This window comes from Balearica regulorum, chromosome 10 (assembly GCF_011004875.1).
Source record: "Balearica regulorum gibbericeps isolate bBalReg1 chromosome 10, bBalReg1.pri, whole genome shotgun sequence".
NCBI lineage: Eukaryota > Metazoa > Chordata > Aves > Gruiformes > Gruidae > Balearica > Balearica regulorum.
Window position 1 is genome coordinate 7243558 of NC_046193.1, and position 22307 is coordinate 7265864.

The 22307-nt window shown below is 45.6% G+C and overlaps 1 protein-coding gene across 1 annotated transcript in view; it reads right to left on the bottom strand.

Annotated features, from left to right (window-relative positions):
• The window catches only part of LOC142603124 (uncharacterized), a 342240-nt gene that overhangs the window by 121157 nt on the left and 198776 nt on the right, over window positions 1-22307 (bottom strand). Inside the window, exon 12 of the mRNA XM_075761903.1 lies at window positions 16579-16780. The gene's annotated coding sequence lies outside the window, so the exon portion shown is untranslated. The remainder of the gene's footprint in view (window positions 1-16578; window positions 16781-22307) is intronic.

The window sequence follows — 22307 nt, forward strand, 5'->3', positions numbered from 1 at the left end:
AAACTTAATACCATGCCTCAGAGCAAAGATGTAGGAACATCTACACTATGTCTAGACATAGATTAAGAGCACTCCTCTGAAACAGAGATTGAAATTGAACCTACCAGCCTCTAGACAACCTAGACCCAGCCTATATTACACCAGTTTTCTTTAGGGGGACAGCCAGTAAATAATCCCCATGATGTCAGGCAACGGTGGAAGATTCTGCCAGGCCAGATGGAGTTGTGCAAAAGGCTGCTGACTTGATGATGCTCGTATGAAGAAAGCCCAGATGTTTGTAACTGTTCATGGGCCAGAAACCCACAGCACAGCTCTCCCGGTTAGATCTTCAAATATATAAACGTTCAGCCTTTGCAGTGCTTTTGAAGATGCTGGATCACAACAACTGACTGGACTGCCAGCAAGTAATTCTTGTCGCTTTATAAAGCGCATTAAGCTGCCCAAACAGGAGTCCTACTCTGTGCTACAGCAGCTGTAATCTTATTGAATATCACACACGGATTCCTGCTAAGGAAGGCTGCAAGGACTTCCATTTTAGTCCTCCTCTGCAAATGCCCATAATGTTCCTGAATTTTCTGAGCTGCAACTTTTCACACTGCTTTCTCTGCCAGTGTTGGCTTTCGTTATTTCTTTTAAATATAAACTTGGAGCAAAACCTCTTCAGATGTTTTAAATTACGAATGTGTGGAAAAAATATAATTTTCTACATTAAAAAGAAAGTTTTGTGTGCAAGTGCGAGGGAGACACACAGAAGGAAAGAAGCAGGGAATAGCTCAAAAATGGCAATACTTTGAAACCTGAAACTTGGCATGGGAACAGTTCCTGACAAAGCGTATGCTCTGCTAAGTTTAGAAGAAATTGTGGTTGTAAAATAAAGCTATGAACACTTGAGAGTACGCCCTAGTGCACAGACAGCAGAGGACACTGTTCGTATTTAGCTATTAACGCGCACGGGCTGCACGCACGTACCTGAGAATTACTGCTTGCATCACAAGTAGCAATCGCAAATAAAGACCCTCCGGGACTAAAACTAAAAGCTCCTATAGCTTGGGATAGAAAGAAAAAAACTTTTAAAAAGCCAAGGGCCTATCCTTCCAGTACATACCAAGATATACGAGCAATTTAGGGTGTACTGAACCAGATAGGCAAAGCCTTGAGTTTGGGCCAGTGAGCCACTAATCGCTAATTCACGGCTTCTGCACCAAAAAGCAACCCAGTGCCTCTATCATTTAAAAGCCAAAAAAAAAATCCGACTAGACCTCCCCACTACTGTAAGAGTGGCCTTCCAATTCCACAGCCACGTTCTTCCTGCTTTTCATCCTCCCCGTTTCATTCCGTCACGAGGGGACGCAAGGGGAGAGGCAATGCCAAGGTAGGCAGAGCACAGATGGCTGCCTGGGGAGCCCCTCCCGCGGCAGGGATAATGTCCCCGGGATTAAACCGGGCGAGTGTCACCAGATGCGAGTCCCAGCACACCAAGGACAAGTAATCCTTGCAGCAGGGAGCAGCAATTAGATTAGACACCTTTATTTGGGTCAGGCCAGAGCTGGAATTGTTCCAAGCCTCAGTAACAGGTACAGCAAGCACCCCTGAACGCAGAGTAAATTTTGCGTTCACATTCAGAAATGCTCAAAGAGTTTCGGCATTTGTCCCCAGCCCCATATTATCCACCTGCATGAGAAAAACAGGCTGTTCAAGCAAGGCCGGATTAAACCCAGAGTCACGTGTAGGGCGGCACGGGGGTGGGAAAGGGTCAGCAATACCGTAGAGGATTGCAGCCAGGAGAGATGTTCCTCCTCTGCCTGGGCAAGGGATGAGTGATGCAATTTTTAAATTGGAAGAATAATCCATCACTGGAGACTGGGACTTGGACAACCTGGACAGACCTAGATATTCCTCTGTGCACAGGTGTCCACCTGCAAGTTACAAGTTTCTGCACAATACCGTACTTTTGCAGATGCTGGCCATGTTGATGCAGAGCCAAGGGCTCTGATCACAGCTGATGAAGTCAGCCAGCCAGTGCAAAGAGAAAAGAGCTTGTTCTTAGACACGGAGGATGGAAGCTGCGTTCACACTTGGGACTGAGCTCCCAGGCCTCACAGAGGATGAGCAAGAGCATCTCATTTTCAGTGACTGCTACTTAAAACTCCACTGGAAGCTGATGGAGAGAACATCAAACCTAAGAGTGCACCTGCTTTCCCATCCTGGTGCCGCAGTCGTGCTCTGGTTTTCCTCTGTTTCAATTCACATCACCTACATAGTTGTTTCATAGATGTCCAACGTGCTCCCGTGTATAATCATACCAGTCCTACCAGTGCACATCTTGCTCATGGAGATCTTTTCTCCTCTCACATCACAGTTCTACATCCTTCCTGTTTTTCCATTATTGCTATTTCTCTTTGATCTGTCTAGCTGAACCCCCGAGTGATGCACCCCCACACTAAAGTGCTGTTAGGAGAACGAGTGGAGGATAGGCAGGGTATCGACATCTTAGTATACCAGGAGCTGCTACTTTGATCTCCAAAGAGATGAAACTGAGAGTGTGCTCAGTCAGCACTAGTCCCAGCATTTCACCCCTCCACTTCTCTCATTACCCCCAAACCAACAGCTATGGTGGGAAAATAGGATAGGCAAACACTGTCAACCCTAGCACAAGGCTGAAACTGCACGGATGCCTTCTGAGATATTTGTCCACCAGCTAACAGCTCCCCAGCATATAAACCCAGTATTTGCACAAAGTGCTGATTCTGAGCAGCACTGTTCATCCGTGGATCTCACAGCACTATCCTGAGGAAAGCAGGTAGGAAAAAAAGTAGAGTTATTGCTATTTTAGGTAAGATGAAGCGCTGAGCAGCTCTGAGGTTTCAATCCAGGGGAGCACTGCTCATCGGTACTGGTACCTGTGGTCCAGCCTCAAACTACCCTGACTTCCTCAGTCCCAAACTGCACAGGCACTCAGAAGAGCCTTGCAGACAAGAACGGTGCCATGAAGAGCTAGAAATAACAACAGCTCCATTTCATTTTTATATCCAAAGTATGCGGTACATTGCGGTTGAACAACTGGCTGTAGCAGCACCTCACCGCGCTCTGACAGCCTCCCTCAGATTTAACCTGGGAGACTTCACTTGACCAGCGAGCCTGGCTGGAAGGAGCCTCCCAGCCCTCACCCTGCCTGCTGACATTTCCAACAAAAGGTTCAATTTGTGTAATTCGGGAGATGAGCTCTCTGTTTGCCCACCTTTAAAAGCTGGACTAGAGCAGCCAAATCCATCTCACTCGGGAAATTATGTCTGGACACAGACAGGCAGCGGTGAATACACAAGCTGAAGCTCGGCGTGCCCCTGTAAACACCACATTTCCTTCCTCACACATACACATAAAAAAAACTGGGATGGTTTTAAACAGCCCATGTTCAGAGAGACCTTTCATTTTAGTTATCCTGGGTCAAAGCAAATAACATCACATGGTACCTCAAGGTGGTTTCTTTTGGCTTTTTATACTTTGAAAACACTGAGTGCATTTTTAAGGATCCAAGTAGTGTCCAAACAGGCACTGGCATCACTTCATATTAGTTCCATCATCCTCTGTGCTGCAAGCTCAGAAAGTAAAAAAACCTCAGGTACTGGGGAATGACCTGAACTTTGGTCTGAAGCAAACGTGTGCAGAAGATTGGAAAAAAATTCACATATACAAATTATTTTTGCGTTTGTCATTTTCCAGCATTTTTTTTTCCTTTTCCTTTTTCCTCCTGTTCTGGGGAAAGGCAAGAATAGAAAAGCAAAAATCCCAAGAGAACTACTGTAAAGTATTTTGAAGACAGCTTATTTGGAAGGGAAGTCAGGGACACAGCACACAAAAGCCTGCCCTAATGAGATTTCCAGTCCAATTTTGCCAAATTTAGGACATTTGCATATTGGGAATTTTACAGGCATCCAAACTGGAGTTAATTGAATACAAAACTTGCGTCAAGAAACCCAAGATACAAGTTGAACGCGCTGACCTTACAACATTTGACCAGACCTTAAGTGCAAGAACTGGAGAATTTGGGGAACAGCTTGGTATGTCAAACAAAGCAGGTAAAATGACTTGTCACAGGTTGCGTTATTCAACTGGGGAAATGACTGCAGCAAAGCTTCTCTGGCATCAGGATCTTGGCAGTATCATAGAAAAAGTTTAGATATTAGTGTGGATGATAAGACACATTTAGGAACAAATGGCTTCAGGATCCTTGTGCTCCAGGGATGAACTTGGGAGATGCCAGCAGGAAAATGTCTCCTTTGAGGACAGCATAGACAGCCACGCTCCGCACTCTAGAGACAACAGCCCACATCAGAGGCAGGATGTCAAAGAGGGTAAGAGGGACTTTGGTAACACTATGGATTTGCCTGCGTGGAGAAGGGAGTAGGAAAACAAGATTACTTTGGTGATACTTTCAATCCTGCATTGACGATCCTCTGAGCTGCTCAGGGCAGGAGCGAGCCTTATCCTACACTTGGTGTAGGACTACCTCAGCGTGACCATAAATATATTAAAATATGCAAAATTAACATATATCCAAAGCAAGCTTAGGCCCAGATGCCTTTTCAATGAGAAACTGTGTCGCTGAGTGATTTTGCAGGTGATTTCTTTGATTCTGCTAAATTCAATAGTCAGGTGGCCACCAGCAAGCTTGAAATGGCCAACACAGCCTTGAAGCAAGGATGAATTTCAGGATTGCCCTAGAGAGCTGGGACCACACAATGTCTCTCTCTTCCCACTGAGGACAAAGCTTGCATGGCTCTGCTCCAGCCGTAATGAGAATCACGTTACTGAGATAATACCAGAGAGACGAGAGCAGCCTGGATTCACACCATTTCAGCCAATGGGTATTTTCACCAGGGGACCAGTATCTCAAACTCACACCCCATTTATTAGTCTCTCCTCTCCCATGGGAGCTATTCTGTGGGTGAAGCGGAGGAATTCACACCAGGTCTCTTGCTCTCCCTGCTTCCCATCAGCAGAGTCCTTTTAAAGAGAAAAATCAGGCAACAACTGGTGACGTATGCATAAGCATTTCTGCCAGCATAGCTCTGCAAGGCAGGGATGTGAAGAGGTGCGATCCTTCGCTGATGGAGCTTACTGGCAACAATCCCATGTGTAGATACAGTTATACCAGCAAACTCCTCCCCCTCCCCCCCCCCTTTTTTTTTTTTTAACAAAGATAACTTGTTGTACTGTATGTCTGCGTCTGCACAGACATTTTTTACTTTACATTCTGACAGTACAAAGCACGGCTATGTCCAGATGAGGAAGCATTTGGTGGGTGTAACAGCCTTTGGCATCCTATTTTGGGCAGGTGTTCACAGCGCAGCCAAGACCTTAGATTTTTTGGAATAGATGAATACAACTTAGGTTTATCCCTTGACACATCTCAAAATAGCTTACTGGGAAGACATGAGAAAGGGAGGGCGAGAACATGATTTTCAGAGGTCTAGTCACATGCATAAAATGAAAAGCAACTGCATTTTCAGACCACGTTAGTCTCAAGAAAAAGCAAGCAGTAGGTGTTACTGGTGCAAGTATGGTGGATGGATGGAGACAGAGCAGACAAAGAGAAATAAACACAGCTGAAAGAAATTCTGATTTCTGATCAAGGGAATACATTAATGGAATATGGCACGCGATATTTGCCCAGCTGAGCACACAGCAGCAGCAAGCAGTGCGACCCACAACCGCAAAGTGAGAGAAAGCTGTTGGCAGCAGCAGTCCATAAAAAGGACATAAATAATTAGAGTTCTTCTAAACAAGGTCAAGTTTTAGCTGCTGCTGCTCTTCCTCTAACAGTCAAGGGAGATGGCTCAAAATGATTCAGGAGGAGTTTTGTCCTGGTAAATCTCAGAGCAAGGTAGAAGATTTGAAAAGAATCAGAGCCTACCTCTTTACCACAAACTTTGCTGTTCATTCAATGCAAGCTGAGCCATGACCTCAGCACGTCCTGGAAGATTAGGCTTGTTGCATCCTCAAAGCAGCTTTCCTGATGGGAACGTGGTTGCTGACACCTTGAATTGTTTTAAGATGCCACTACAATTTTTCACATCCTGCCCCGCAACGTGATGGAGCACTGAAGCCCCTGGAGCACTGAACCACAGCGTTTCTCCAACAGTACTGCCCCTTCCACTTCTTCTCACAAAAGGGGAAAAATAAATAGCATTGTTTGCAGGGTAGGGGGTTTTGTTTGTGGGGGGTTTTTTGTTGTTCACCCCCCCCCCCCAAATGTTTCAAGGCAATTTAAATATCCCTCCATTTGTTGTTGCTGCGACATGAATGGTTGATTTGTGGTTTAGGTCAGGAATGGCTGGAATATAATCATCAGTTCTTCAATACTATGGACACACTTGGACATTTGCCTTTGCATCTTCTTCCTAGCACAAACAGCCTTGCCTTCCACAAACTTAATGGAAATAAAATGTGGCAAGGAAGTCAGAAAACTGGATGTAAAGGGAGCAGCCAAGATTATTATGTTAGGATTTCTACTTTGTATTTCAACGCAAACACTCCTGCAGGCATCTGACTGATCACAGACTCTCTCTCCCAAAGCAAAAGACTCTTGTTCTTGTAACCCTTACTTCAGGTAAAGAAACAGCCAGGAAAAATAAATGCAGTGCTCAAGTGCCTGGATCTTCATCATCCACCTTCAAGCCTCCATGCTCCTCTAGAAGACAGCATAGAGAGAATACCTGTTCTTGCTGCTGGCCATTTCATACTGAAAATCCCCACAGCTCCCCTCAGCATGAAGACATCCATCAGAAGAAAAGTTATTTTAGATCTGACAGGCAGTCAGGGGCAGAGCAGGATTGTTACATAAAACATCAGTGGGAGTAAACAGGAACATTACTTATAGGCAGTAATGCTTCCATCTTGAGGGACCCTCACTGTACCACACAGGCTCTGGGATTCCTCCAAGTGATTAAATACATAGATTGGCTTTTTGGAAGCTATTCAAGACTTCATACTACATACCTGTCCTTTCTCCTGTATGTATTTTCTGGTTATGTGTGCTTCTGCCAATGCTATCTGTCTCCTTCCATGGAATTTGAACTTAGCACACAAGGGTCTTTTCCATCTGCAGTCAAAGGATGGAGCAGACAACGTATCTTGGCTTCTAAGGAGCCCTTACGACGTCTGGGTAAACATTTCTCCACTTGAGTACGTTGTCTTACTGCAATGCCACACAACCATCACTGCTGTATTCTGATTTGGAAGCACTTTGTACCTATTTGGCATTTTTCCAACAAAACTATGCAAGAATAAATGACCATTAGTGCCCAATTATAGAATCACACAATGGTTTGGGTTGGAAGGCACCTTAAAGATCATCTAGTTCCAACCCCCTGCCATGGGCAGGGACACCCTCCACTAGCCCAGGTTGCCCAAAGCCCCATCCAACCTGGCCTTGAACGCTGCCAGGGAGCCAGGGGTAGCCACAGCTTCTCTGGGCAACCTGTGCCAGTGCCTCACCACCCTCACAGGGAAGAATTTCTTCCTAATATCTAACCCAAATCTCCCTCCTTCAGCTTGAGGCCATTCCCCCTTGTCCTGTCACTCCCTGCCCTTGTAAACAGCCCCTCTCCAGCTTTCCTGTAGCCCCTTCAGGTACTGGAAGGCTGCTCTAAGGTCTCCCTGGAGCCTTCTCTTCTCCAGGCTGAACTACCCCAACTCTCTCAGCCCGTGTCCATAGCAGAGGTGCTCCAGCCCTCTGAGCATATTGATGGCCTCCTCTGGACTCGCTCCAACAGCTCCATGTCTGTCTTGTACTGGGGCCCCAGAGCTGGACGCAGTACTGCAGGTGGGGTCTCACAAGAGCAGAGTAGAGGTGGAGAATCACCTCCCTTGACTTGCTGGTCATGTTGCTGGTGATGCAGCCCAGGACACGGTTGGCTTTCTGGGCTGCAAGCGCACATTCTCTGCCCTTTGCCCAAGTGAATTTTCAAAGTCTCTCATCGCTCACAGCACCACCTCTGCTAACAACAGCATGTGAAGGAACCACAGCCACGTTGCCTTGCTGTCCAATGTGCTCACATATTGTGCCACTGAACACGTGTATCATCCAGACAAATTCAAGCTACGTTGCCAAAAAGGGACAGTGCATGCTCCACAAACAGCCTCTCAAATTGGCATCCCCTGTATCAACCCTCCCAGCTGAAAACTAGGCTCCATAGGAAATAACCCACTTGCAGGACCTTAGGAAACACCAGGCTTCCTTCCCTTACAAAGTATTATTCTCTTGTTGGCTGACGGCACCTCTTTGTATTGGCAGAAGAGCAGTGCAAACACCGATTCTGGAAGCCAGCACCCACTGTGGCCTCCAGAAGTAAATGCTACTGCCGTAGCCCAAACATACTCCATCCTCTTAACTCATGAACTGATGTATTGATTTGCTATCTCCTGTTTTGTGCCATGTATCATGGGTGACTATCACCAAACAAAATCACTGCTGCAATTGTTGAAAGAGGCTTTGTGTCCAGACCTGCAGCTAATAGTGTCTTCCTGCTGCCTTTTTGGAAAGCATTATGTACCCTCTTGATTCTGCTCCCCAGCTCCTGTTGACTTCAAGAGACATGCACCTGACAAAGTCCTCTCCCTTCTAAAACCCTATGCACAGGATATGGCTGACATGGAGTTGATTTGCTTCCCAGCAGCCCTTATGGTGCTGTCTTTTAGATTTGTGACATCATCAGCGTTGATAACACACCAGTGTTCTAACTCCTACTTGCAGAGCATTAAGACCTTCCTTGCTTCTCACACTACCCCCTGCAGCGAGTAGGCTGGGGTAAGCCAGAAGCTGGTAGGGGACACAGGTGGGACCAAAGGGAGGGTTAGTCTTTCCAAGGTAGCCATTGCTCAGAAACTGGCTGGGCATCAGTCTGCTGATGGAAGGTGCTGAATGACTGCCTTTGTAGCACTTCTTGGGTTCCCCCCTTTTTCCTTCTCTTATTAAACTGACTTTATCTTGACCCAGTAGTTTTTCCTCACTTTTGCTCTTCCAATCCTCTCCTCCATCCCACTGTGGGAGGAAGTGAACAAGTGGCCAGGTGGGTGCTTGGCTGCTGGTTGGGGTCACCGCACCATACCCTAAAACCCCTAAAAGTACATTTTCAGATTAATCTTTACTAGACTTACCTTTTTTTTGTAATCACAACTAAAACCACTCTGTACCAATCAAAAACTCCCTTTAGTTGTGTCTCAAACTGCCCTGCATTCTGATTTTTTTTTCAGATCTCACAGTCCTTCAGACTTTAGGACATACTAATTCAAATAAACATAAGTAAAGCCATGTAGGGGCCCAGGATACATTGTGCCTGTAAGGCACCACAATACTTTTCAGAAGCTTTCTAGACCTCAACCCTTGAAGTTTAGAAGGTAAAGCTTTGGATTTGGATTCCCAAATCCTTCCCTCCTAGGAGTCAAGTCTTCCTGAGACACTGATGAAGCAGAGAAAGGAAAAAGCAATCTCGGTCCATCAGTCTTCTGTGCGGCTCTCAGCCATGCCCATCTCTGGATTTTGTTCTCAAGTGCTGAAATGTTTCAGGCTGTTCAGATAGGGAGAGCTGTGCTTTTGGAAGCTGTCCAAACCATGCATTAGGCTTCTCTTAGCAAATAAGTTGTTCTGTTTGATCCACGGGCAATGTTGTCTCTGAAGGGAGTTAACCAGAACGTAACCAGGACTAGTGCATAGCACTGCACAAGTGACTACAACCAATTTGATCAATACTGAAATAAACACCATGAATTTTATTTCAGCTGAAATAAGTTAACTGAGTCCTGAAAAGTAGCTTTGTAGAGGCAGAGAACATGCTTCTGCAGGTATGCAACTACCCCTGAACCCCACATTTCAAACAAAGTCTTCCCTATCATCCGCTGCAGTATTTCTTATCCTCATTTTCTCCACCAGCTTGTCAGAGCCACCAGGTGACTGTCGCACACACTTTCCCCACACACATCAGTACTTAGCAAAATCTCAACACTTAGACCCACTGCAAGAGTTTCTGCACTTCCCGCAGCATCTTTCCATTATAATACAGCTACCACAATCCTCTGAGCCAGCTCTGGGACACCAGCGCTTCACAGAGCTTCATCTCAACTCTGCGCTCTGACCTAAAAGAAGTGAAGCCTGCCCAGGTTCCCTCAGGAGCTGCTGCCTGACCAACTTGAGTGCAAAGTGATCATCACCAGGAGCTCCAATTACCATCATTTTAACTCTCACAGTCATTCTTCATCACTCGATACACCAAATTGCACTGAGTTCCTGAGCAGGGTCCCCATCACTCCCTCCTCCTCTTCCTTCTGTCTTGGCCTTGCACAAGGCCCTCTTCTGCCTGGTGGGACGTGACCCAAGTCTGTTGACACTTAACCTTGCCTGAAGAGTCTATGACTCAGGATGACAGCAAGCATTTCAGTAGCAGTCCTCTAAAAGGGTACAATAATAATAACCAACAAGACCAAAATAGTTGATCTTCAGAGTGAGCATCATGTCTGCTTCTCCCTGGTTTGCTCATGGAAGCATGAAGAGGTGCCTAACAGCGCAAGGTGGGGACCTAAGCCCTCATCAGTAGGAGCCATGCAAGTAAGTGGAGCGGGAAAAGAGTTTAGTCACCAGCATAAGAGCTAGCCATACTTCTAGAAGTATTTGTGAGCAGCTGTTGAGCCCTCAAATGCCAACTTTACTTCAGTCAGGCAGATGCAAATTTTGAGGACCTCCATTAAGGTTACTCAAGGTACATCCTTTTCCCTCCAGAATAATCAAATGCATATCTGGCCCATCATCTGCATTGCAAACACTACCCAAACGCTTCCAAGTGCTGACAAATATATTCTTCCATCATTGCGCAATCGCTATTTGCTCAGTTTAGCTCCGTGTGTATATAATAGCATTTAAAGACAGAGACAGCCTTCAAAAGCAGATGAATCTGAAATTAACAACAGAGGCATTTTTGCTCTGAGGTCTGGATGAGAGCATAAAATAACTGAACTTTGTTCCTGTGGCTTATTACATCATCCGGCCCCTCTTTGACTGAAAATATTTCTATTCCTCATTCCAGACCATCTGTTCTTCAGAAAACTCCTTCTCTCTATTTACTTGAAAAACAACTAACTGGAGGCAAAGGCACTTTCCCCTCCCCCTCAGAGGAAAATATGTTCATAATTAAGCAAAGAGCATTGCATGTTTATTCCCGCTAGTGCATGTGCACGCATACACATGTGTGTGCGCACGCCTATTTTTAGTTACACTGTCAAAATCGGTCTAATATTTCACAGCAAAGGAGGTCGTCTTGACCCGAAAAAAACACATCATTATTTCTAATTAGGAAATAAAGAAACAGAATTGTCGAAAATATCTCTCTACAGGGGATCCATACTGTGAGATGATGGGACTTTTCCCTGCTGTTGTGTTTTCTTTAGCTTTAATTTACTTTGGTGTGAAAACTGAGCCCAGTGAAACTCGTCAGCCGGCAGGGAAAGGAAGGAGGGGGGTTAGGACAACGGTGCTGCCCTCACCTTCCTGTGTGGGATGGGAAAAGCATTTTGGGTCTTCGTTTCGGGTGAAAAAGTGTACTCCTCCAACAGAGGTTCAACTCATTCAGCACAACCTTGTCTGCCTGTAGTGCAGTCAGGCTGTCCCTGCTGCTACACCTTTTCTTGCACTGGAAGGAGACCAAGCTGAAGTGATAAAAATACTTTCTGTCAGTGTAACCCATGCCGTCAGTGTACGAATTGTTTCCACTAAGACAGCTGAGCACAACTCTAACAAGAGAGGTATTCTCCTCCTTTTGCCATCTATAATGGAGAAATGACACATTCCCCTTTGTCTTATCCTTCCTTATTAGAATCATTTCTGGAAAAAACCCCACTAAACTCCATTTGCTGGGACAGTGCCTGTCATGAGGTGGGGGTCTCGACTGAGTGCATGGCCTCAGGACACAACTTTAGCACACACAACAGCAGGAGCGTGGAAAGAGAGATTGATTGCACTGCACCCAGGAGCAACAACGCCCCGCATGCCTGCCAGGCCATTGGGACACAAATGCTCTGAAGAAATCCTAAATGACTCAGGGCTGAGCTCATTTGAAACAATGACTGCAAAACCACACGTGAAGGGGTGAAACCCCCTCTAACGACCGCACTGATGAATTCTCAGAAATTGTCGGCCCAGGGAAAATGTATTTGTACTGTCTGACAGACGGAAGTCACTTGGACAAGGCTGCCTGGTGGCAATTTTCTCCTCTGGCAGAGCAGAGAGGCAGAGCAGACCTCCAGGATGTGCCTCCAAGGTGGTAGGACCCAGCAGGGTGCACAAGCTCAGGCTCAGCCATTCATACCTTCCTTGGGAGCTGATTTATTCTTCCCAGGACAGAGGAGAGGCTGTCTAAGTTTGAACAGTGACACTCGGTCAGATTTTTTCTTTCAGCTACATCTCCAAGCTAGACAGGAAATTCTACCATGTGGGACATGACTGCACAACAGCCCAAAGTAGCAGGGTTTCTAGGTAGGGTTGGAGAAGATCATTCATACTTCATGCTCACCATAACCTCAGTATCTCTGTTAATAGATCTCTAATCCACTTGGATCTGTACTGAGACCATTAGTAGTTGTATTACGAGGAACTCCACTGATGCAAGTCTACTTTGCTGCTTGTGGTGTATCAAAAATTGCCTCTTTCTAGATACTGGGTCTATTCACATGCTTCTGGGTTGTAATTCACACTTGGCGATACTTGAAACAAGAGAGGTTTCAATGTAACTACTGAGAAGATTATGGTATATAAGACTATAGAAACCTGAGCAAACCGCTGAGGGTTTGAAGCCCATATAGACATGGTACACAAAGAATGGGAAAGAAAACAGAGATTCAGAAAGATGAGATCACTAGAGCTCTGGAAGGAAGGAAGTGCTCTCCTGGGGTCTGCAATCCACAAATCTCCACAAATACGAAGCAAAAAAAGATTCAAGCTTAAACTCTTTCCAGCAATAAAAGGAAAAAGACCTATGAGTTTCATATTCTGAATGAGATCACTGAAACACCAAATAAGATGCAAGTATGTTCATCTTCAAGCCATCGGGCACCCATTTTTTCCCCAGTTAGAACTACTGAACAAATCCTTCCCAAACTCTTGGAGGGATCACAGGGTGCAGAAACATGCTTCTGCACAAACATACCCTTTTGCCTCATTTTGTCAGCCTGGCTGTGAAAGAGGCACTTATCAGTTCACTTGGCACTTCATTAGCCGCCACACGAAGCCCTAGGGACTGCTGCAAGGACAACTTGCAAGAGTCCAGTTTGACATAAGTGCTAGTGACAACATTATCTGGTGGGATCACTCATCTATGACACATATTTCCCAAGTGCAGAAAGAAAACCCACACTACTGGCTTTTAGGAAAAAAGAAAAACACACACCAAGCAATATGCTTTAAGTCTGCATTCATGTTGAGAATGAAATGGGTTCATCATGTCCTGCTTTATCCACAGGGGTACAAAACACAAGTGGTTTGCGTTTCTTCTCTTACCTCTTTTTGACATTGTCAGAAGACCCCATTACGCACGAGGAGTAAGTACATCAGGCAGATAGCCACACTCAATCCATTTAGCTCCATAAAGCAAAGTGGCCATGCTCGCAACAAATTTCATTTCCCATACAGAATGAAACAGATCTTGCAAAGGATATTATTTCAGAGAACGGAGTTTAAAGAAAGTACTTGCCTGCAATCTGTAAGCACCACAGGCACAGGGAGCAGCCTTGGTTTTGTTTCATGGCAAGTTATTGGTGCAAAAGATCTAAGAACAGGGTCTTTAAATTTTAAATCTCCTGATATATCCAGTTTCCAGATAAAATTATTTGCATATAGAAGTTATTGCCCTTTCCTACTGCAGTCCATAGGAACACTGCCCTTGACTTTGACAGGAGCAAAGCAATCTGGTAGTCAAGGAAGATGCTTTTCTACAAATACAACTCACATGTGCAAATATGCTTCTGTGTCCTTAAGCCTGAAGTCTCTAACCCCTTCCTACCTTGTGGCATCAAAGCATTACAACAATTTGACCAATTTGTTTTCCCAAATCACTACACCCTGCTGGAGGGTGTCCTGCTCTGTGCAATAACCCCTCCAACATCCAGCACAGCACCTCTCTGGCTTGATCACACAGCCCAGTCTAGAGGTAAGTAATGCACAGCGGGAGAGGATGTTTTCTTCTTGCTTGTCTGTAGCTTCATCTTTCTACTTGCCTCTGGATAGTGTTACTGAACACTGACTTTTTTTTCAAGCTTAGCCAGAATGGGCACAACTGATTTCCTGATGTCTTGGAACCCATCCAAACCATCCATTAGCCACGAGTTCACAAACCGATACATCTTCCAAAAGGTTCATGGGCAACGGTATTGTTTCTAAAAAGAAGTTAACTTTGGGTAAATGAAAATAAGATTTACTGCTTGGCACAGGTTGCATGCAGTAAATAACTCAGAATTTATGAATTGTCATCTGTAAGACTCCATTCAGCTGCAGCGATAAGGGCTCCTTGGACCACTCAGCGCAGTAACTCTCCATTAAATCACTGTTATTTATGTGCATCGCTGTAGGAGGCCTGGACATGGATCATGTCTCCATGGTGCTAGGCGCTACCCAAACACTATGGCAGGTCATCACTGTCACATTATCCCAATGGTGGTAGTTGATATGGCCCTGAGTGGGGACTCCTACCAGCAACTCCTCCTACACCTCCCCTGCCATCTGCCTCATTACCAGGTCATGTAGAGCATTTGTGAGCCAGACAGGTAGCTCATTCTGGGGAAGGGACTGGTGAGAGACCCTCAGTTCCTATCACCAAGGCACACCGAGGCCACAACAGAGCCCCAGAGATGTATTGCCATGCAAGGCCTTCCTCCCTGCTGCTCCCTCCCACTGGCTGCTGCAGGTTCTTCAAGGACAGGGTTCTGGTTATCCAGCAGAAAACATAGCACCCGAATTTAGAGACCTGCTCTTCCCTCTTGGCACAGAGCCTCGGGCCTTGCTCCCAGACTCCACAGTCTTCTCAGCAGCATCAGTCCTGAGCAGTGAAAGGTCCCTACCATTGGCACTAACATGGATCTGCAGAGGCTCCTTCCTCCCATCGTTTTCTGTTTCCATTATTACTGAATTCCCTCCAAAGAGGGGATTCAGACACAAAGCCTGTAATGTTGCATTGCCAAACGTGTGGTGGATTTCTCACCCCTAGATAGCTCACCAGACCCTCATGGTTCACCACGCACAACTGTTGTCTACAGCGCATGGCCAAAATACATCTTGCCACAAGGGCCAGTAGCAGCACAGGCTTGATGTTAAACCAGAGCCCTGGAGTTTTGTTGCTTCATATGCCTGTGTCCAACACCTGCGATATCTTTCAGCAGTTTCACACACAACTTCCAGAAATATATTTTTAATAACACTGTTGCCAAACAACCTCAAGGGACCAAGTGTCATAAATGACTGAGCCACGATCACTCCCAATGCGTGCAGCCCATGAAGCCGAGCCATCTGCTTCTCAGCACTCTGAGCAGAGCTGACCCTTCAGAAACTCTCCACCCTAGGAACTGCTGGTAGTCTATGGCAGAGGGGAAAAACTTTACTTCCTGCTTGTGGGTTTTTTACATCACCATCAAAAAAAATATTTCTGAGTCTCCATATGGTTTTCAGCTTAAAACATTGATTTTCTGTGGCAGAGGGGGGTGTTAATATGGGACAGAGACACCCCAATGAAACAAAAGCTGTTTACGATTACCCAATACCGTGTCATATAAAGACTGTTGCCACCAATAGCACATAGACATCAGGGTTCGTTGCGGCATGGCGTGTGTCTTTTTTCCTCTCTTCCTAGAGGCTTCAATCCTGACTCAAACATACAGATATTTACATGGTGGGTGAGTAACCACTCAAACAATATGAAAATCGCCACGAGCAAAAGTACTCTGAGCCAGCAATGGGAAAAAAGCTTTTACCAAAACCACATGAATGCAAGAGAGAAGCAGTGCCAGGGTAGCTAGCAGCATCCATGTGAAAATGGTACCCTCAGATGCACAAGTGGGTTGAAGTCTTCCCTGCAGCTACATGCAACCAGGAGACCTGTCTGCATGCAGAGGCCACCTGCTACTGATTCTGCTGCACCAGGTACAGCAATGGTGCAAACTTCAGCAAGGCTCAAGTTCAGACAAAACAGAAACCCATCAAAGAAATGATGTTATCAAGTTGAATTCACATTCTTTTCCTGAGGTCAACAAGGTTTAATTAACAGGTTGATTCTGCTACTGGCTTTGCACACAGAGCTATGGAAAATGCCAGAATTTCACTCATTTTCTGGATGTTATTTGTGGTGGCAGGTAATTCTTAATAACCTCTCAGAGCCATCCAGTGTCTAATTGTAAACATAGTTTCACAGTTAATTTGTAGGAAAAAACAGGTGATTTCAAATAATCTTTTAAAGCTGAAATTCAATCTCACAGACGAAAAGTCCTAAATATCCAGAGTTACTTAGAAGGAAACATTGAGAAGAAAAGCACGGTTGAGCCACTCACCTCCAAAATGCTGGGGTTTTCCCATCGGCTGCATCAAGCACAGGTTCCACTTCAGGAAGAGTTGAACATCATGCAGCAACCAGAGCAAAGCCAGTGATCCTTGGGGGAGCTGCCGGTCTGATACTTGGGAGATCTGGGTTTCCCTTCCACTGCCAATGCTGCTGTTCCTGCATGCTCCCAGCCAGCCACACAATTAGCGCTTCTGTAGGAGAAAAGGGAAAAAAAAAAAAAAAAATTCATGTCTCACTGGTCAACTTGCCTGGTAAGAGCACGAGCCCCTTGGAGCAGGGCTATCCTTCCCCGTGTGCTCTGCCCAGCCTGGATGGCCACTGTCAGACGGAGTCTCAAAACACAAGTGCTGATGAGCAGTGACTGCTAAGTACCATATACGTGTGTAGACAGAGACACAGAAGGGGACGCCCCCGCCAAACATATCTGTGTTTTCTTGGCAGGAATGAAACAGTGTGATGAAGAGTCCACGCTCAGATATGTTAATAGAAATGCCAAAAGGAAGCCCAGCTACTAAAATACCTTTTTGGAGACCCCGCTAATCTCAAGTCTCCTGATTTACACACATACATGTTCCTGCTCCTTGGGAGAGCGGTCACAGACTTTGCTTTTAAGCCCGCAGGAAGTTTCACATTGCACCAGGAACAATAGATTTTGCACACATTATTACAGGCATTGAACTTCAAAATCCTGGTCAAAAAAATGCATCTAACCTGTCCTACAGTTTTAACAAACCTCCAAACAAAGGCCAAGCACGTCACTGTTTTTAACACACTGTAAGGTGCTGACTTGGCGCGTCCTAGAGGGCCATCCCTCATTTCCCAGCCATTTCCAAGGCACCACAAATCCCAACTACCAGGCCACAAGCTGGTCGCTGCCCCATGACACAAGGGGCCCCTGGCTTCCAGGAAACCACTGCTTTGCTAGGGCAGCTTGAAGGGAGATTTTGGGCAGGACCGTAACACCCCACAGCATCTCTTCGGAGACTCAGAGGTATTGGCTACTACAGTTTCATGGTGGCTGCAAATTGACTGCAGAAGACTCTGCTAACAAGGCTTTCCCCAGTGAGGGCAGAGGTGCTTACGGGCAATTGTTGGCCAGCAGACACAGCAGCACAGCACTGAGACACAGGAGCTGAAAACAGCTTCTGCCATTTACCCAGCAAGCTCACAACTATTTTTCCTCTTTGGCAGCTCTTACTAAAACATTAATGATCTCTGATCAGTCCCACTTTGCTTCCACTTTGGGATTAAGCCCTGAGATGTGCAGAATCCGTGAAAATCACATTGAGAAACTGAGGAGGCCGTACCACATCCGTTGTCTGAAAGGCCCAGGATCACCGAGAGCTCTCGCTTGGGGGCCATGAGCTACTAGTGACTCACTGGGGTTTCTACCACAACAGTCTTGATTAATTGATTTACTGCAACAAAGGATCTCGTGTTTATCACATTTAATATGGGCCAACATCTTCCCTGCATATGTTTCAACTCCTACGTTTCAACTTCAGGTCCAACAACTGCAGCTAAGAGGAGTAAGCGTTCTGCAAAAATCCAATCACTTAAAATTTACAGGAGTGAAAAGTTTGTGCTGGCACAATCACCTCCACATTTGGTCTTTAACAGGCTGAACCCTGTGAGCTTTTGAAGCCCTCTGCCAGCCAGCAGTAACGCAAGGCAGGACGCGTGTTGTCAGAGGACTGGTTGTCCCCACAGCACCCATCTGCAGGCTCTCCAGCTCAGACTGCACCTAAGCACCAGCACAGGACACGCAGTTCCTCCTGAAGCAACACCAGATAAGCCGCGAATGCCTTTCTGAAATGCTTTCAGGTAAGCTGCTTCTCTGCCCCGCTTAGCTGTTCCCTCTAAAGATGTGCTTAAAATGACAGCCACTGACATTTATGCCTACTCAAGTCTACATCACCGCGAGCTCTCCTGTACTTCTCCTTCAGGTTCCTCTGCAGGTCCTGAACAGTTCTACAACACTGTCCCTAGGAATTGCAAACCAGCCCCTTGTCTACACTGCTGCTTCTCTCACCTGGTATCATGGCTCAGGGGTGCCCAGACAACACCAACTTGTTCCTCCTGAAGCGCCTGACTGGAGGCCTTTTGTTAGAAACTTCCCCATGCTCTGCCAGCTTCCTTACTCATTTCCCAAATCACCTTTCTCCACTGACCCCGTATTCTTCTCCCCCTCCCCACCCCATCTTGTTTCTCTTTGCAAGGCCCTTTTCTTTGGAAATGACACAATTCCTTTTGGGAGAGATTACCAAGCGGGGTTTGGACATTGTGCGTGGGGTCCCTCAGGAAGGAGCGGTAGGTGGGGTGAAGAAATAACGTATCACCTCTCGTGCTCAGTGGCCCCTCTGTGCGCGGGTGATGGTTAATCACACTGCCTTCAGTGCTGCTCTATCACTAAAGTATCACATCCTTGGTCAAACACGGGGCTGCAGCCACGTGGTCTGCATGTCTTCCTGCACACCAGCCCCTGCACGAGGGGGCACGGGTGGTTGCCAGCCCTGCAGCACACGCAGGCAGTCTCCCAAGGTCTTCAGGGGAAAAAAAAACCTGCCAAAACCTGTTCTTTCACTTATTCCAGCACTTCAAAAAAACAAATACAGAGTGAACGAGACTAGCTGAAGCCACGGGGAAAGGGGATAGATGAGGTGAGCACAAAGAGAACAGTTGCAAGACTGTAAGGACAAATGCCTCACTGGGACAGGCTTTCCATGGGATTGCAACCATGGGAGCAGCATGGGGGAAGAGCACTCTTCAACAACCTTGAGGAAAGGGAAGGATGATTGTGAACAAAAGGTTCATTTCCTTCCCAAACTTTCTATTTTTAGGATTCATTACGATAGCAATGTGTCAGGCTATCTCTCCAGGTTAAAGTTTTTCATCCTTTCTCCTGGGAAACCATTCCTTGTATCAACAGTGCTCAAGGCCATGTCTCCATCTGGCATGAATTCCCACAGCTTTCAGCGAAGCTACAACAACCACCAGCAGCAGATCTGCTCAGCCCACCCTTAAACTTTTCTTAACTTCCTCTGCCGCCTCTTACGCTAAAGCCACTTTGGGCTAGAGCTCCTCTTCCCTCAAAGTGGCTCGCCCATTTAAATGCTTGAAAGTACTTTCAACTTTTCACTATTTCGGCAAGGAAAATTTAGCTGTTGTAGTCACTCCTCCAATCCACCCCACTCTTGCACGCTCAGTCTGGTATGAAGCCTCCTGCTCCTACACATTTTTGAACCTTATGTGAAGCAAGCAGAAACTCCAAAACTTCTGAGGTGGGACCACGTCTGGCACAGGATGTAGTCAAAGAAACCAGTGGATTAACAGCCATTAGGGAACCTCAGCCAGGCTTCAAATATAAACCCCAATACTTCCTGCGTGGCCGAGGAGCGCATGCCTGAGGGACACTGGCCCTTTATGTGCTGTGCGCGCCAGGGTCTCGAGAGTCCAATGAGCTTCATTCAGCAGGAGCAAAAAATAGACAAAGATGAAATCAAATATCATGACATTTTCTCAACGTTTCTAGTCAAACAGAAAATTAAACAGGCTCAGTATTATTGCGAGAATGTTAATTTATGCACCGCTTTGGGGAAAGCGGACTTGGGCACACACACACAGAAGGTCAGGTTTAACACTGTTATTAGTTGTCCCTTCCTTCCTCCTGGAAATCCTCAGGGAGCTACTTCCCAATCAAAGGGAGAGCATTTAACATGAGGAAGAGGTGGATGAAGAGCTGGAGCTTTATGTGGAAGAGGAAAGCAGGGGCATTTCAAATTACTTGGTGCCCCCTAGTTTATCTGTCATCATCTACCCCAAAATTGTCTCAGCTTCCACCCATTCATGCAACAACTTCTGCACATAACACTGTTGTGGATATACTATACTGGTAGATTTTGTTATTTGGTTGTTTGTGGGGCTGCTTTTGGTTTGTTTTTTGTTTTTGTTTTTTTTGTTGTTATGATGCAATGACACTAAAAATCTATTATCCTGTGTCCATGAAACAGGTAGTTCACCCTCTTCAGATATCCAAGGTTGAATCAATTAATAAAACAATGAATTTGAATCAAAATTCTAATAATGAGATGTAAAAGAGTAGGCATTTCTACATCGTACTCATTAAAGCACTGCAAGGGAGGGCAGAAGAGGTGGCCTGAAGAAAATTTTTTCATTTTTAAGTTGCTGTCTAAGTATGACCCTTGTCCCAGGCTTCTTGAAATCAGGTTTTGTGCCACATCTGTACATTAATGTGTACATGGAAATCGCATGCACCCTTTGGGATGGAAGTCTCCTCCTGTGGATCAAGTTGCTGCTTTCACACAACGCAGAACACAGCTGGCAATGCAAAACCAGTGCTGGCTGCTCTGGCAATAAGCAGAGAGGAGTGCTGGGCGCAGAAAGGAGGGGAATTTGGAAGAAGTGCCAAATCGTCCATCTTCACAGGAACCAAACACCAGTTGCAGCTGTGAAAATGGATCTCCACAACCACCAGCATTGTTAGAGGAAGAGGGAATCCTCCTTCCCTGAAATCACACTGCACAGAGTCCATGACCACGGTGTTACTGTGGATAACAGCTGATGTGCAGGTTCCCCACTGAGCTGTGCTAGCTCTGAGCTGATTTTGAGTCATCTTTCTCAGTTTGCTGGCAACTGAAGGAGCTGGATAGGAAAAAAAATTGGGCTGACTGCAGATGAAATGTGAACCTGAAACACTTACTGGAATGAGCACTCATTACATTCAGAGACTCGCAAGAGAATTGAACACCATAATGATTTTTTACAAGTTTGAGCGAACAGATGCATTGCGAACACCTCGCAAAATCCCTCTCCTGAATTCATTTTTACCAGCCCTTGGAAGCGTCTCTTTCTTGGAAGATCAAACATCCTGACTCCTTCCAACTAATTAAATGGATTTCCCTGGGAATAAATTGTTGCTGTCCCCTAATCAGATGGTGCATTTTAAGATGATGTTGGCTTTCCAATGTTGAAGTATCTGATTTCCACAGTGTTTTGGTTAGACTATGCGTCCTGTTTAGGAATCAAGTCTAGTTTGTTAACAAAGTTAATAGCTCACTGGAAAAATTTATGCCACCAATTCAAGCCCCCATTTAATGTTTTTTTCCTTCTCCCTTCATATCCTTATTAGGGTCTTCCTGTTTTTCTTGCTTCTGTGAACAGTGACAACTTCGCACACCGGCATTCCTTATGTTTTTTTGGTTGCTATCAACTGTTTGTGGCCATAGCAAGGAGCTTGGTGTCCTTCAACTCTGTCTCAAGCCCTTTCTCAAATCAGATGTAAATGCTGGATGAAAGCTTCTTCAACATGCCTAAAAGCTAGTGTTTCCAGAATAACAGTACCAGAAAAAAAATTCCAAATACAATGAATAAAAGAATCAATAATGTTTTCTAAAGTCATTCACAGGAAACTACTTAAGTTGTCCTGATATATGTCCAGAGCCGTCAGCGGTGTCAGTACTTTGTCACTACCGCAGGTGATGGAGAGCACAGCTCAAGTCAAATGAGGTGGAGAAACTGTTCCACTTAGCGAAAGACCCTTCATGTACTTTTTAAAACCAGTAATGTGCCAATCCAGCAATTCAGAGTTTTAAGTGCTTTTAGTAGCAATGGGAACAAAGTGTAGAAGGTAACCACAAGAGACATGACAATCTGGACTGACATAATCAGTGGGCCTCTTTGGATCGTGAGTCTCTTGGG